The following is an 11,962-nucleotide window of genomic DNA, read 5'->3' as shown; positions in this document are numbered from 1 at the left end:
TAACAGCCTCACAGAAAGGTTTAACCGAACTGTTGGTGACATGCTCGCCATGTTCGTTTCTTCTGACGCGTCTAATTGGAATCACGTCTTTCCGTACGTCACATATGCCTATAACACAGTGTCCCAGGCAACGACTGGATTTTTCCCATTTTTTCTCCTATACGGTCGTGAGCCTTCCTGTCTACTGGACGCCATACTTCCTTACCACCCCGACAGCTGAGAGTACACTTCTCTTTCTGATGTTGCCCGTATTGCTGAGCAGTGCCGTCAGCTGGCGCGCTCATTCACGTCGGAAATTCAAGATCTTCGCCGACATGAGAGCGATCACGGCAAGCCCGCTTCTGACTTTCCTACCAACACCCTCTTTTGGCTCTGTGTTCCGCCTGATTCCAAATTCTCTGCAAAGTATAATGGCGTTTATCGTGTATTAGAGCGTACATCTTCAGTTAACTACGTCGTGGAGCCGGCAACGTCTTCTTCGTACCACCGTCGCCGCGGGCCAGAAGTTGTTCACGTCAGTCGACTTTAGCCATGCTATGATCCTCTTGTCAACCCCTCGCCTTACGTCGCCAGGATGGCTCCCTCTATCCGCCGGGGCAATTGTAAGGAAGAAGAAGCGCCGACACAAACGACGATGAAGACTGCTGGGTTCCTGGCCGATCAGCTGGCGCGCGCCTGAAAGCTCGGGCTGTCTTGTTTGGACGTGATTGGGCTTCGCAATACGATCGTCTTGCGTCACCGGTCGCCGTGTCCAGTTCTCCGAACGACCGCCAATAAACCCCTCTTCAGTATATATTTCTCAATTCATTATTGCTACCGAACTCGGCGTCATCAGCCTTTGTAACGCGTTGCACATTCGTATGCTCCTAGTTGAAATATGCTTTGGCGCTAGCGAAGCGCCACAGTATTCAGCGCGTTTGTCGAAACAATCGGGGAAAGTTGGAAGCTTCACTGTAGGAATGAGGCAAGTGAAGGCCAGGTAATTCCAAATAATGTATTATGTATTTGTTTGAAGCATTTGTTGTATTTGTTGCAGCAGCCACTAGAGGAACAGGAAGCGATGGTGACGGGGGCGGCACGGGGCTGGAGGTGAGGCCAACGTTTGCAAATTCTTGGCGGACAACAACCTGTACAAGGCCATGGTGTTGGGCAGTGGAGACGTGAGTGGTGCGGGAGCTAAGGCCTCAGGTTCTCGCCTGACGATCCGAGTCACATTTGTCGGATGAGAAGGCTGTTGCAAAGGTGCCAGGTCATCGCAGGATGATGTATCCGCCGTGTTCGGAAGGCACTCAAAGCGATGTACGAGATGCCGTTGTTTAGCCTGCTCGAATTTCCGGCAGACTTCAAGCACCAAGTCAACGGTAGAGCAATCGATGCAGAAGAGGATGTTGAACGCGTCATCCGCGATAGCCTTGAGGATATGCCCTACCTTTTCACTTTCCGGCATTGAGCTGTTAACCTTGGGACACAGGGCAAGCACGTCTTGAAGGTGGGCAAGGTAGGACTCCGTGGGCGATTGGTCGTGAGACGAAAATTCCGTTTTTGCTGTGAGAGCGCACCCAATGGGCTTGCCGAATAAGTCCTGAAGCTTGTGCTTGCAGATTTCCCAGGTCGCTAGCTCTTGTTCGTGATTTTGGAGCCACGTTCGAGCTGTTACCGCCAAATAGAAAATGAGGTTAGCCAGCATGATGGTCGCTTCACAGTGGTTGTTCTTGCTGCAGCGCTCGTACTCATTCAGCCAATCGTCAACATCTGGATTGTATTCGCCATTAAAGACGGGAGGGTGGCAGATTATAGTGAGGACGACTGGCTGAGTCGATGTTGCTGCAGTGGTAGGGGCTACCTCGGAGGTCATAGGTGCCGTTGTTGACGTTGTGATCCCGGGTAGGTGGCAGCCACTACCCAAATCCAGCTTTTGGCTGCTTAAATGGACTTATCTGTGCACACGAGGATCTTTAGTCACCTCCGCCAAGATGATACGTGGCAAGGTAGGCCCAAGAAGCACAGCAGCTGATGACACAGCACACAGAAACACAGCAGCACCAACCTTCACTTAGCACCAACCGTTGCTATCACTTCGTTTTCTGTCTCTGTTGTTGATCGTCGTCTTCTGCCTTCTGCAATGGCATAGTATATGTAACAGTATGTTTCAACGGTATCAATTATCCTATATACAATTAATCCACCTGCTGCCTGCACGTCTTTCATGGACCCCCTGTTCGCGCTTAGAAAGCTTCAGACAGTGCTCAGCAAGCTATGCCGTCGCTATGCACCAGATAACGACGGCAATACCTACGAAAAGCTGAAGAACCCGCCTCTGGAACACAGGGAAGCGCTTTTGAACTACCTCAACCCAGTTTGGGAGGCTGACCTCGTTCACCGTAATGGAAGATAGCATACCGGTTGTTTCAGTGAAAACTTTCATAATGGTGGGTTCAAAACAAAACAAAAAATTTTGCAGGAACAGTCTCTTCGCCGTGGCGGACAGAAGATTCTACGAAACTCCTCTAAATATATAAATAATTAACTAAAACCCGTTAACTGAATGTTTAGTCATTGCAGGTATAGGTGGTTAGTCCCAAAGAAGAGTTCGAAGCAGTAAACAAGACAACGCCATATCAGTTTTTTAAATGAGGAAAAAGTCATTTTCTAAACCCCTGCTACAGGAGAAAATCCGATGCTTTTCTCGCTCGTATGAAACCGAAACTGAGCAAAAGAGACGTGAGGTGATGCCGTGCACAGTGAAAATGGCGCCAAATTCAATCTGCCTGCTTTACTGCGACTCTTCGTGCACTTTATTTCGCTAGGCCCCTTTGAAAATAACGAACGCTGTTGGTAATGGCTGGCCTTTCCTATGTACCCAGCTGCAAGGCTAAAGAGTGTACCTGACGTGGCAATATCCTGCTTGCAATTAGAACTGAGCGTCGTCGCCACTGTTTACGTTATCACCAAACATCACTTCTGTATCGAGATTCCAGCGCGTCTCTTGCGCTTAGTTTTGGTTTCGTACGGAAAAAGGGTCGGTTTCCTCGCGCTGCAGAGCTTTTCTTCGTTTTACAAACTGTTAAGGCATCGTCTTTCTCACAGCTTCGAACTCCTCTTCGGGACAATGGCGACAATTAAAAAGCTAATTGGTGGGTTTTAGTCAATTAGCTGAATAATTATAAGAGTTTCTCAGCATTTTGTGTGCGCTGCAGATAAGTTTTTTCCTGCTAATTTTCTTTCTATTTAAACCAACTATTTTAAGAAAATTTTAGTGTTCGCTCAAACTCTGGATATTTTCCTCCAGTGCTAGCACTTGGCAAAGAGATTACGGAACTGGCCTCGTATGTATGTCCTGTGTGGCTTGACTGACGGAGAAGATAGCAAGTGAGCGTTTACCGTGGAGGCTGAAGGAGAGCAACGCCCTGCAAAACTTGTATGACTGGATAAGGCCGAGGTTGAGGTGCGCAAGATAGCGTCCTGGCCTTGGTAGGCCCCATTCAACGTCCATCATAGAGCTTTCAGCCTTTGTACAGTAGGCCTTTTCCTTGACGTCGCAAAAGCTTTTGATAGTGTCCTTCAGAGCTCAATACCAAATAGTTTGCAAGGCATAGATGTATAGTAACATCTGCTGATATTCATTCATTCACTCATTTGCCACAGATCGTGTGAGTGTATGGTTAAAGAGCATCCTAAACACAGAAAGGGCTGAATCGCGAAATGGAAGTGTTCTCCCCCGCTCCTTTCTCTCGATTTTCAACGTCGTAATGACTGGTCTTTCCCGTTCACAGCATAGAGGCTTCGCACATGCGCGGATGCCAATATATGCAGAGATTTGTCTTTGGTGTACAAGCTACCAACGCAAGCGATTAGCATTGATAACTCGGCAGGCCTTACTTTCAGTACAAGTGTGCCTTTAAAGTGTGGGATTGTCTCGATCAGTGGTTAAAATTCGGCTTAGTTCCGCTTTTAGAAACAGGAAGACATGGGCATCGTCAGGAAGGTGCAAAAGGGGCCCTTGCCCCCAATTCTCCCAAGCCCCCTCCTCCACTCGTTCCCACCAACTACTCCACTGCGATAAAACCGCTTTGCTCCCCTCCCCCATTAAGACAAAATCCTGTCGACGCCCATGACCTTCGTCACTCTTACAAACACAGAATCAGGCACACGCGCTTTTTTTGGCCTACAGTGGCAACGATTTATGGACTAGATTGTATCATGTCTGTCTTCGCGTTTCAATGTGATCAGTAGATTCGCCAATGAGGATTGAGGAAACACCCTTCTTCAATTTCTTCAAAGGCCAATTTCCCGAAGCGCTGGTGGTTAGTCGCCCGTAATGTACCAACTATCTTTAATTTCAACCTAGGTATCGCTATTTAAGCTTCCAAGGCGCCAGTGCAAAAAAAAAAAAAAAAAAAACAGTATTTCTTGAGTCACTATCGAAACTTTTTATCCTTGTCGCTTCACGGTTACAAAAGCAACTTGGCCGCCTTTGAAAGATGGTAGCTGGGCGAACACTTCTCAAGCGGTTTCGCAGGAAATCTGTCTCCCGCCTAGTTGGCACTTAATACTCTTAGTTCCCTATAGCTTTATTGTTCCCAGGCAAAGCAGGGGGTTGAAGCCACGCTGCTCATTTCCGAGCCTAGAATGTACGGTCACTATCCCTCATTTGCGTGTTAAGCGCATGCCGTTCTCCTTTGGCAACAACGCGTTCGCTCCTGCTTGAACAGTTTGAAAAAGGTCATGCACGCTATGTTTTCAAAATGTTCACTGATGGTTATGTGCATGGACAAGCTCAGAGTAACTAGCGAAGCGGCTTTTCAAATTGCTTAGTAATTCAACGTATTTACGCTGACTTTACTGAAGTCGTCTCCACCACAATGGCCGAAAACGTTGCCATTGAAGCGGGTTTACAAATGTATGGACATGTTCGGCTCAACCTGCTGTGACCCTAACGGATTCAAAATCCGCCATTCAAAGGTGTTAGCACGGGTTACTGATTCTGTCACCCTTTACTCTCTACGCTCGGTGCATACTCTGCACAGAAGAAGCTTTCCAGAAATGATGAGCTCGTCATGACATACCTATACGATGGGAACTGGCAGCCACTGACACCAAAGAAAGCATAGGGAATTTTTTTGTTGATTAATGTGAGATAAGAATGTAATCAGGAGTTAAATCATTAGAAAGTAGAAGGAAAAATTAAAAAGGTTCGACTATCCTTAGGCCAAGTTTCACGGCCCCGTCATGGTGGTGCGGTGGTCAGGGCAAGGTGAGAACAAGGGTACGGGATCAAGTCCCGGCCTCAGCGGCCGCTTTTCTCTTCGAGGGGAAAAGCAAGGCACCCGTGTGCTGTGCCACGGCCGCTCGATGAAAGCGCACTAGGCGCGGCCTGCTACGTCGCCCCAAACCGGCGGGAGGCGCCTACTTCCAGTCGCCACCGCCGCGGCGCCACCGTTCGGGGAGAGCCGCGCGCGGAGAGCAGCGCCTGGCTGCGCTTTGAGGGAGGTGTCGGCGTGGTAGAAGCCTTTTATTTTAAGGATATAAGAGCTCCGCTTCACACAATTTGGCAACAAGAATTAGTACTGTGGGATTCGGGCTTGCTGCGGCTGCCCTTTGCGCGGCCGCCGCCCGCTTCCCAGTTGTTCTCCCCGTTCCCTTTCTCCCGCCTGAGGCGGCGGAGAGGGGCTCGAGCGACTTGTCACTGTCGTTCGGGCCACAGCTCCGCCCTGGCGTCCCAGTGGCTGTTCTCATTGGCGCCTTTTGGCGGGAACACGGCACCGCTTCGACGGCCGCGCTCGCGCGACTGTCCGAGCGGAGCCCAGAGGGAGACCCCTCCGAGACATCGCAAGGTGCGTACGCAACTGTTCTTGTCTGCCGGCCTTTTTCCGCGCAGACCAGTGTGTACTCGAGTTCGTCTGCTCCGGGTCTTACCTGAGAGCTAAGCTCGAGCCTGTCGATCGTGATCCAACGATCCGCGACAGGCGTACCTTGCGGTGGTTGCCCACACTCTCTCAAAGGAACCCTTTGGTCACTGCGAGAGAGATCACAGCACGCCCTTGCGTGCTTGCGGCGCGCACTCCGTGTCACTTGTGCGCGCAGGGGAGCCTTGCTCCTCGCGCGCTCCCTTGACACGGTGACTGCGTATGTGTGTGTATGTGCGTTTGTAAATATGCGTATGTGCGTTTGTAAATATGTGTATGTGTGTGCGTGTGTGTGTGTGTGTGTGTGTGTGTGCCGCTGGAGGATGGCGTTTCAATAAACGTCTCCTTTGTGAACTTGGAGGTTGGTGTCCTTGCAGCGAAGTGCTCTCCTCCCGGTGGAGGTTGAGTGCGCGCTGCAGTGTTTCAGTGCGCGCGCGGTGACGGCTGATCGGGGCTTCGGCTCGCGCGACGCTCGAACCCGCGGTGGTTGGTGGCCTATGACCACGTAGAAACCACAGTACATACTGTCATGTCTAGTGTGACCATGTCAGCACTTGGCGCTTGCTCGGCAAGGATGTATACTGGAGTGTACTCCGAAAAACTTATAGTGACGGTGGTTCAATCGATTGGAGAGCTCGCATTACCATGATGTTGCATTCGGATCCAGTTGTTCGTCACATTAAAATGTGACCCAGCTGTGAACAATTCGAAGCTGTTCAGCTGCCATGGTAGCCTAATGAATAACCACTTAATTAACTATGTCACGAATTCCGTGTGTCATTTTCATACCATTTACTCATTTCTGCATACAGCTTTTATACACAAATTGACGTCAACCTGTTCTAAGCTGCAGCGCTATCCAGTAAAAAAATGTCCTACTATGAGCAACCTCTGTGAAAATGCGACATGTAACCAACCTTTCTATCTCATTGTGACAAATTTTACAGTGGAAATATGAAGATGTTTATTAGGTTAAATCTAGACGATAACCTGGGATCTTCTACTCAGTTGGAGACATTAAACTTTGTACGCCAGAACGCTATCCGTCATGGCTTCCCGCATTTTGCATGACCGGACAAAGTAAGCGCGCTTGATAGAGCCTGTCTGCCTCAAGGTGCTACGTATATACGCCGAAAGTTTTTATTATTATTTTTATTGGCTGCTCGCAAACCCATACAATTTTGCTGGTTCGTAATTTTCAATGGAAGAACGCGCATCGAGTGTTGCTGTTGTGAAACTCTTAGCTGTGATCACAAGAATGTTCACGCGTCAGAGCGCAACTGCAGCCGAGATTCAGTGAGCAGCCGAGTGCGCTTATTTAATGGCCACAAAAAAAAAGGAAGAAAATTACCAATCGCAGACGGAAAACCTTTTTTGAGAGAGGTTTATGCCATAGCCATAAACATCGCTCCACTGTTGAGTTGACATTTCCAGCCCAGCTCGCTATCAGTGGGGGCAGCAACTTAACGATATCTTGCATAGCGCCTTAGCTTGGGCACGATCATTGTTTTTATAGATTAGCTGCAGGTACTGTGTACAGTGAGAAAACAATGATGAAACCAAAAGTTTACACAGCTTGCTACTTCACCGGACCTCTTCAGACTTCATCATCCTGTTAATGAAGGTGCTCGTAAGCTGACAAAGCTTGATTACTTCCTTTGCGGGGTACATCAAGCCTCCATTGTCCTAGGTTTTCATTAACCTGTAACTGGTCCAGTTGACTATATTTCCTGCAACAGGCTCTTGCTCGACTGACATGTCGCCTCAAAACCATTACCAAATATCGCATAAATTAAGCAACAACCTGGTAGTGATAAACAAAACTTGGGGTTCTTAAGTCTCCTTGAGGAGCCTCGTTAGAGTGCCCGCCCTTTGCTACCTGCTTATTCACCGTATCCCGTAATGGCTGCCTCTGTCGCATATCATTAGAATGCAACCTTAAGCCACCGCATTATATGAAATAGCACCCTACACATAGCTATATAAAGCCCCTCTTTACCGAAGCCGTACGAACGTGCCCTATAGGAGTATAGTGTGCCTGACTTGGGATCTAAGGGTCCCGCTTTCAATAATTCCCCTTTCACCCTTACATCTTATTGACTCTCTCTGGTCTGGCAGCTCCTACCACATTCAACATGTCATGTGTTCTCATAGCGCCAAAGGTGTCTGGCTATATCACCAACTAAAGTGCCTCTTACCAGAGAGGCTTTTTTCCGACTTTCCACCGACAGAGCGGGCGCCGGATTTTCTGTGGAACGTGGCTTTTCATTTTATCGCATCGGCTCAAACAGCCTCAACAGTATAAACAAATGTTGTATGCACAGGCTCCTTTACTTGCAAGGCCACTCAGACTAGCGCGGCAAAATTTAGCACAAATTGCACGCTTATATAAAAAAAAAAAAAAACCTTCGTAGCTTTTTCTGATATGTCCTCGCAACATAACCTGCGAGAAAAGCTTCTGGTGCTACCTAATCATGTTCATCTGCTTCACAACACATCGTTAAAAATTCTAATTCACTGGCCAGCTCCCTGGTAACTCAATAGGTTATACAACGGGTCGAGAGCACAGGAAAAGAGGACGACACAACTAGCGCGGTTGTGCCGTCTTCTCCTGTGTTCCCGTCACGTTGTTTGCACGGTTAACCGATAATTAATCACCAACAAGTCCAATCTACTTTCCCTTGTAGCAAATTCAATGGCAGCTGACAGGGCATTATGCTTCAGCATCTGGACTTTTTAACCTCAGCGCCGCTTTCATTTCAGAGGAAGAGCGCATTTCCACTCCTCGCTGCTGTCTTTGCCTGAAGCGAGCTCAGCGGATAAAATTAGAGGGTCTCTTAGATGTCTCTTAAGCGCAGGACGGCGAAAGCCTACCCTTCTCCTATCATTTGCCTCTCATCGTTTGCCACAGTACGTCATTTCAAGACGTCGTTTGATATATTGGTCGTTTCTCAGTCATGATGAGTCTGCCTGCGTAGTCATTGTAGCCCTTATCACTCATAACTAAGCAGGTTACTCATTTAGAATCAGCAGTTGTCATTACATGTCGTCGTTTCACATATTGGTCATTTCGTAGTCATTAACAGTAATGATGAGTCATGCCTAGCTATTATAGTCATTACCATACATCGCTAAGCACTTTTACTAACTTCTAATCAATTGCGGTCATTACATGTCGTAGTTTGATATACTGGTCATTACAAATCATTTTAGTCATTATTAACTATTATTAGTCATTAGCATTAGTAATTACCTCTATCAATGTCTATAACTTTTATTGATTGCCTATCACCATCAATCATATTCATTTTTAATCTCCCTGCTTGCACGTTCGCTTTTGCGACGGGCACACTAGTGCACAGATGCGACGCACAGATAACAGGCAAAGCTTCTGCGCATAGATTTTCGCTCCATGAGCCTAGAATGGCTTCCGCCTTAAAAAACAAACGCATCCAGTCTCAACGTTAACTTCCTTGCACACGCGCACACAAAAAAGTTTGCGTTTACCACGCAGACGCGAGGCGAACTCGCCCAGAAAGGAAGCAAACCGCGCGCTCAGAGCCGGCGACCCCGGCGGCGACGTGTCCCCGAACAGTGGCGCCCTCAGCAGAAATAGCGGGCGCAACTGTAAACTCCCCAAGGACGCGCTTGCCCATTGACGGCGGCGCGACGCAGCAGGCCGCACCCAGTGCGCTTCCATCGAGCGGCCGTGGCTGTGCGATGTCATTGCACATTAACTCCGGGTAGTCGAAATTTCCCGAGCTTCCCACTACAGCGTCTCTCATAGCCTGAGTCGTTTTGGGACGTTAAACCCCCTAAACCGAACCAAACCAATTTTCACGAGCATTAGCCATCGGCCGCAGCCGCATTCGCTGCTGCCGCTTCGATCTTGGCTCGCTTGGTAAACTTCCCGGCAACGAACCAGTCTGGCTTCTCATTGTTTGATGGTCTCGGCAGCCTGTGTAGCGCGGCTGCGTTCTCTGTCTTTAGCGATAGCGTATGTGCATGGCGTATTTGCCTAAGCTAAAGGAAGAAGCAGCTCAGATATGGAACTTCATGAAGCCGACGATGCAGTTCATCTTTACACAGACTCTCTCACTGCCCTTAAACAGCTTAAGGCCGTTCGACGCACATTCCAAATAACACAGTCCATACATTTGCTCTGTTCAAAGTACCCATGTCCTGTGCGCATACACTGGATTCGCGGCCATGCTCGCGAACCACATAATATTCAGGCGGATGCTATGACGCATATAAACACATCAGGCGATCCACCACCTTCCCCTCTTCCCCCAGATCTGTTCCTGTCCCACGTTTCCGATTCGCAAGTTCTGTGCCAGCGAACACGCGCTCTCATTCCTCCGTGTTCGCACCCTCTCCCCCGTAGTCTTACTCGGCAGGGGAAGGTAACAGTGCGCCGGGTCCGGGCAGGGGCGGCTCTGACCCCATCTGTTCGACATTGATGGCGGGAAAAAGATCTACCAGTGACTGACAGGTGCCCTCACTGTGACACTCCACCTGACGTCTGCGATGTGCGTCACTTGTTATGGACGTGTCCATCAACGACTCACATTAGGCAACGGATAATCATGAAGGTGGGCCTGCGGTGGAATCGCGATAGTGATTATGAGAAATGGACAATGGACAATCGCTACACTGCCAATCTTCTCGAATACATAAGCGCAACTGGACTTCACTCCTTCTTTTAACTTCCTATCTCCTGCATCCCATTTCCCCTTTCTCAACTTATGCCTTGTGGCAAACTTTTCGAAAAAAAAATGTTCACTCCACAACGCGAGAGTATGTTGCAGTTGGAACTTGAGGAAGACGACGATGTTTACTGCACAGCGCAAAAGTGTGTTGCAGTTTTACACGAGACGGGATCGACTGCGGCGATAGCATATATTGCCCACATAGCTGGACATGACGACGAAGACGACGATGTTTGCTGCATGGCGCTTGATGAAACAACTTGCGGCGCGCGATTACGTGACTCCATCGGGTACTAGGTGCAGGAATAACCCGTAATAACGCGAAGCTCGCAAATGAATGGAGCAGAGCTAACGCTCTAAAACAGCTGCCTGTCGCCGGTGGGATTTGAACCCATGACCTCCGAATTTCGCATCCGGTGCTCTATACCCTACGCTTTCCTTGGGATCAGTGGCTGTTGGCTTCCTTCGGATAACATATTGAGCTATGAATTTTAGTTTAATTAACTGGTAGGTCAGGACAGCTAACTCTTGCTGTAATAAACAGTAACCAGATGCACTGCACCAAAATGTTACGTTTAGTTATAGGTTTATTTTTCAGGTGAAGGTTGTTATGATTGTAAAATTTTAACTTAGTACACTACAATGTTTTATTAGGATTCACACTTTTCCTCTTGATAATGCTTATTAAATGTTTTGTATACCCACCTCCCGCCTTTTGTTTTCTATAAAAAACCATAATAAAAAAATTCTCACTAAATTGCGCCAAATGTTACGAGTGCATGGCGAGATGCTTGTAACCACTGTCAACCCCAAGCCTATTCCTCCATTGTGTTTGACAGCGCTTAGAAACACGGTCGGAGCACAAAAAACCAAACAAAGACGACTACACAGGAGCTGAACTTCAACTTTATTCGTAACCGCCGAAACACAATATATATATATATATATATATATATATATATATATATATATATATATATGTATATATATATATATATATATATATATATATATACTGACATCGCACAGTACACGGGGGCTTTGCTTTTCACCTCCATCGAAAAGCGGACGCCGCCTCGGACAGCAGTCGAGTGCCACTAAGGGGGACAAGCTTCGTTTTGTAACGCTCGTGGCAACGGGAAGTGACATGTAAAGTGGAAAACAACGAAAACTAAAAAAAAAATATAAAGCAAGGAGGAATGAAAACCAAACAAGGTGAAAAAAAAAAATGTCATTCTTAAGCCGGCAACACGTAGCACGGCGCAAAAAGTTGACGAAATGAATTGTCAAGAATTGGTCCGAAAACATGTCACTAATATCATGCATACACACAGTTGAAACGTG

The sequence above is a fragment of the Amblyomma maculatum genome, chromosome 1 (assembly GCF_055883805.1).
Source record: "Amblyomma maculatum isolate TAMU_Amacu chromosome 1, ASM5588380v1, whole genome shotgun sequence".
Taxonomy (NCBI): Eukaryota; Metazoa; Arthropoda; class Arachnida; order Ixodida; family Ixodidae; genus Amblyomma; species Amblyomma maculatum.
This window is presented reverse-complemented; position numbering follows the sequence as displayed.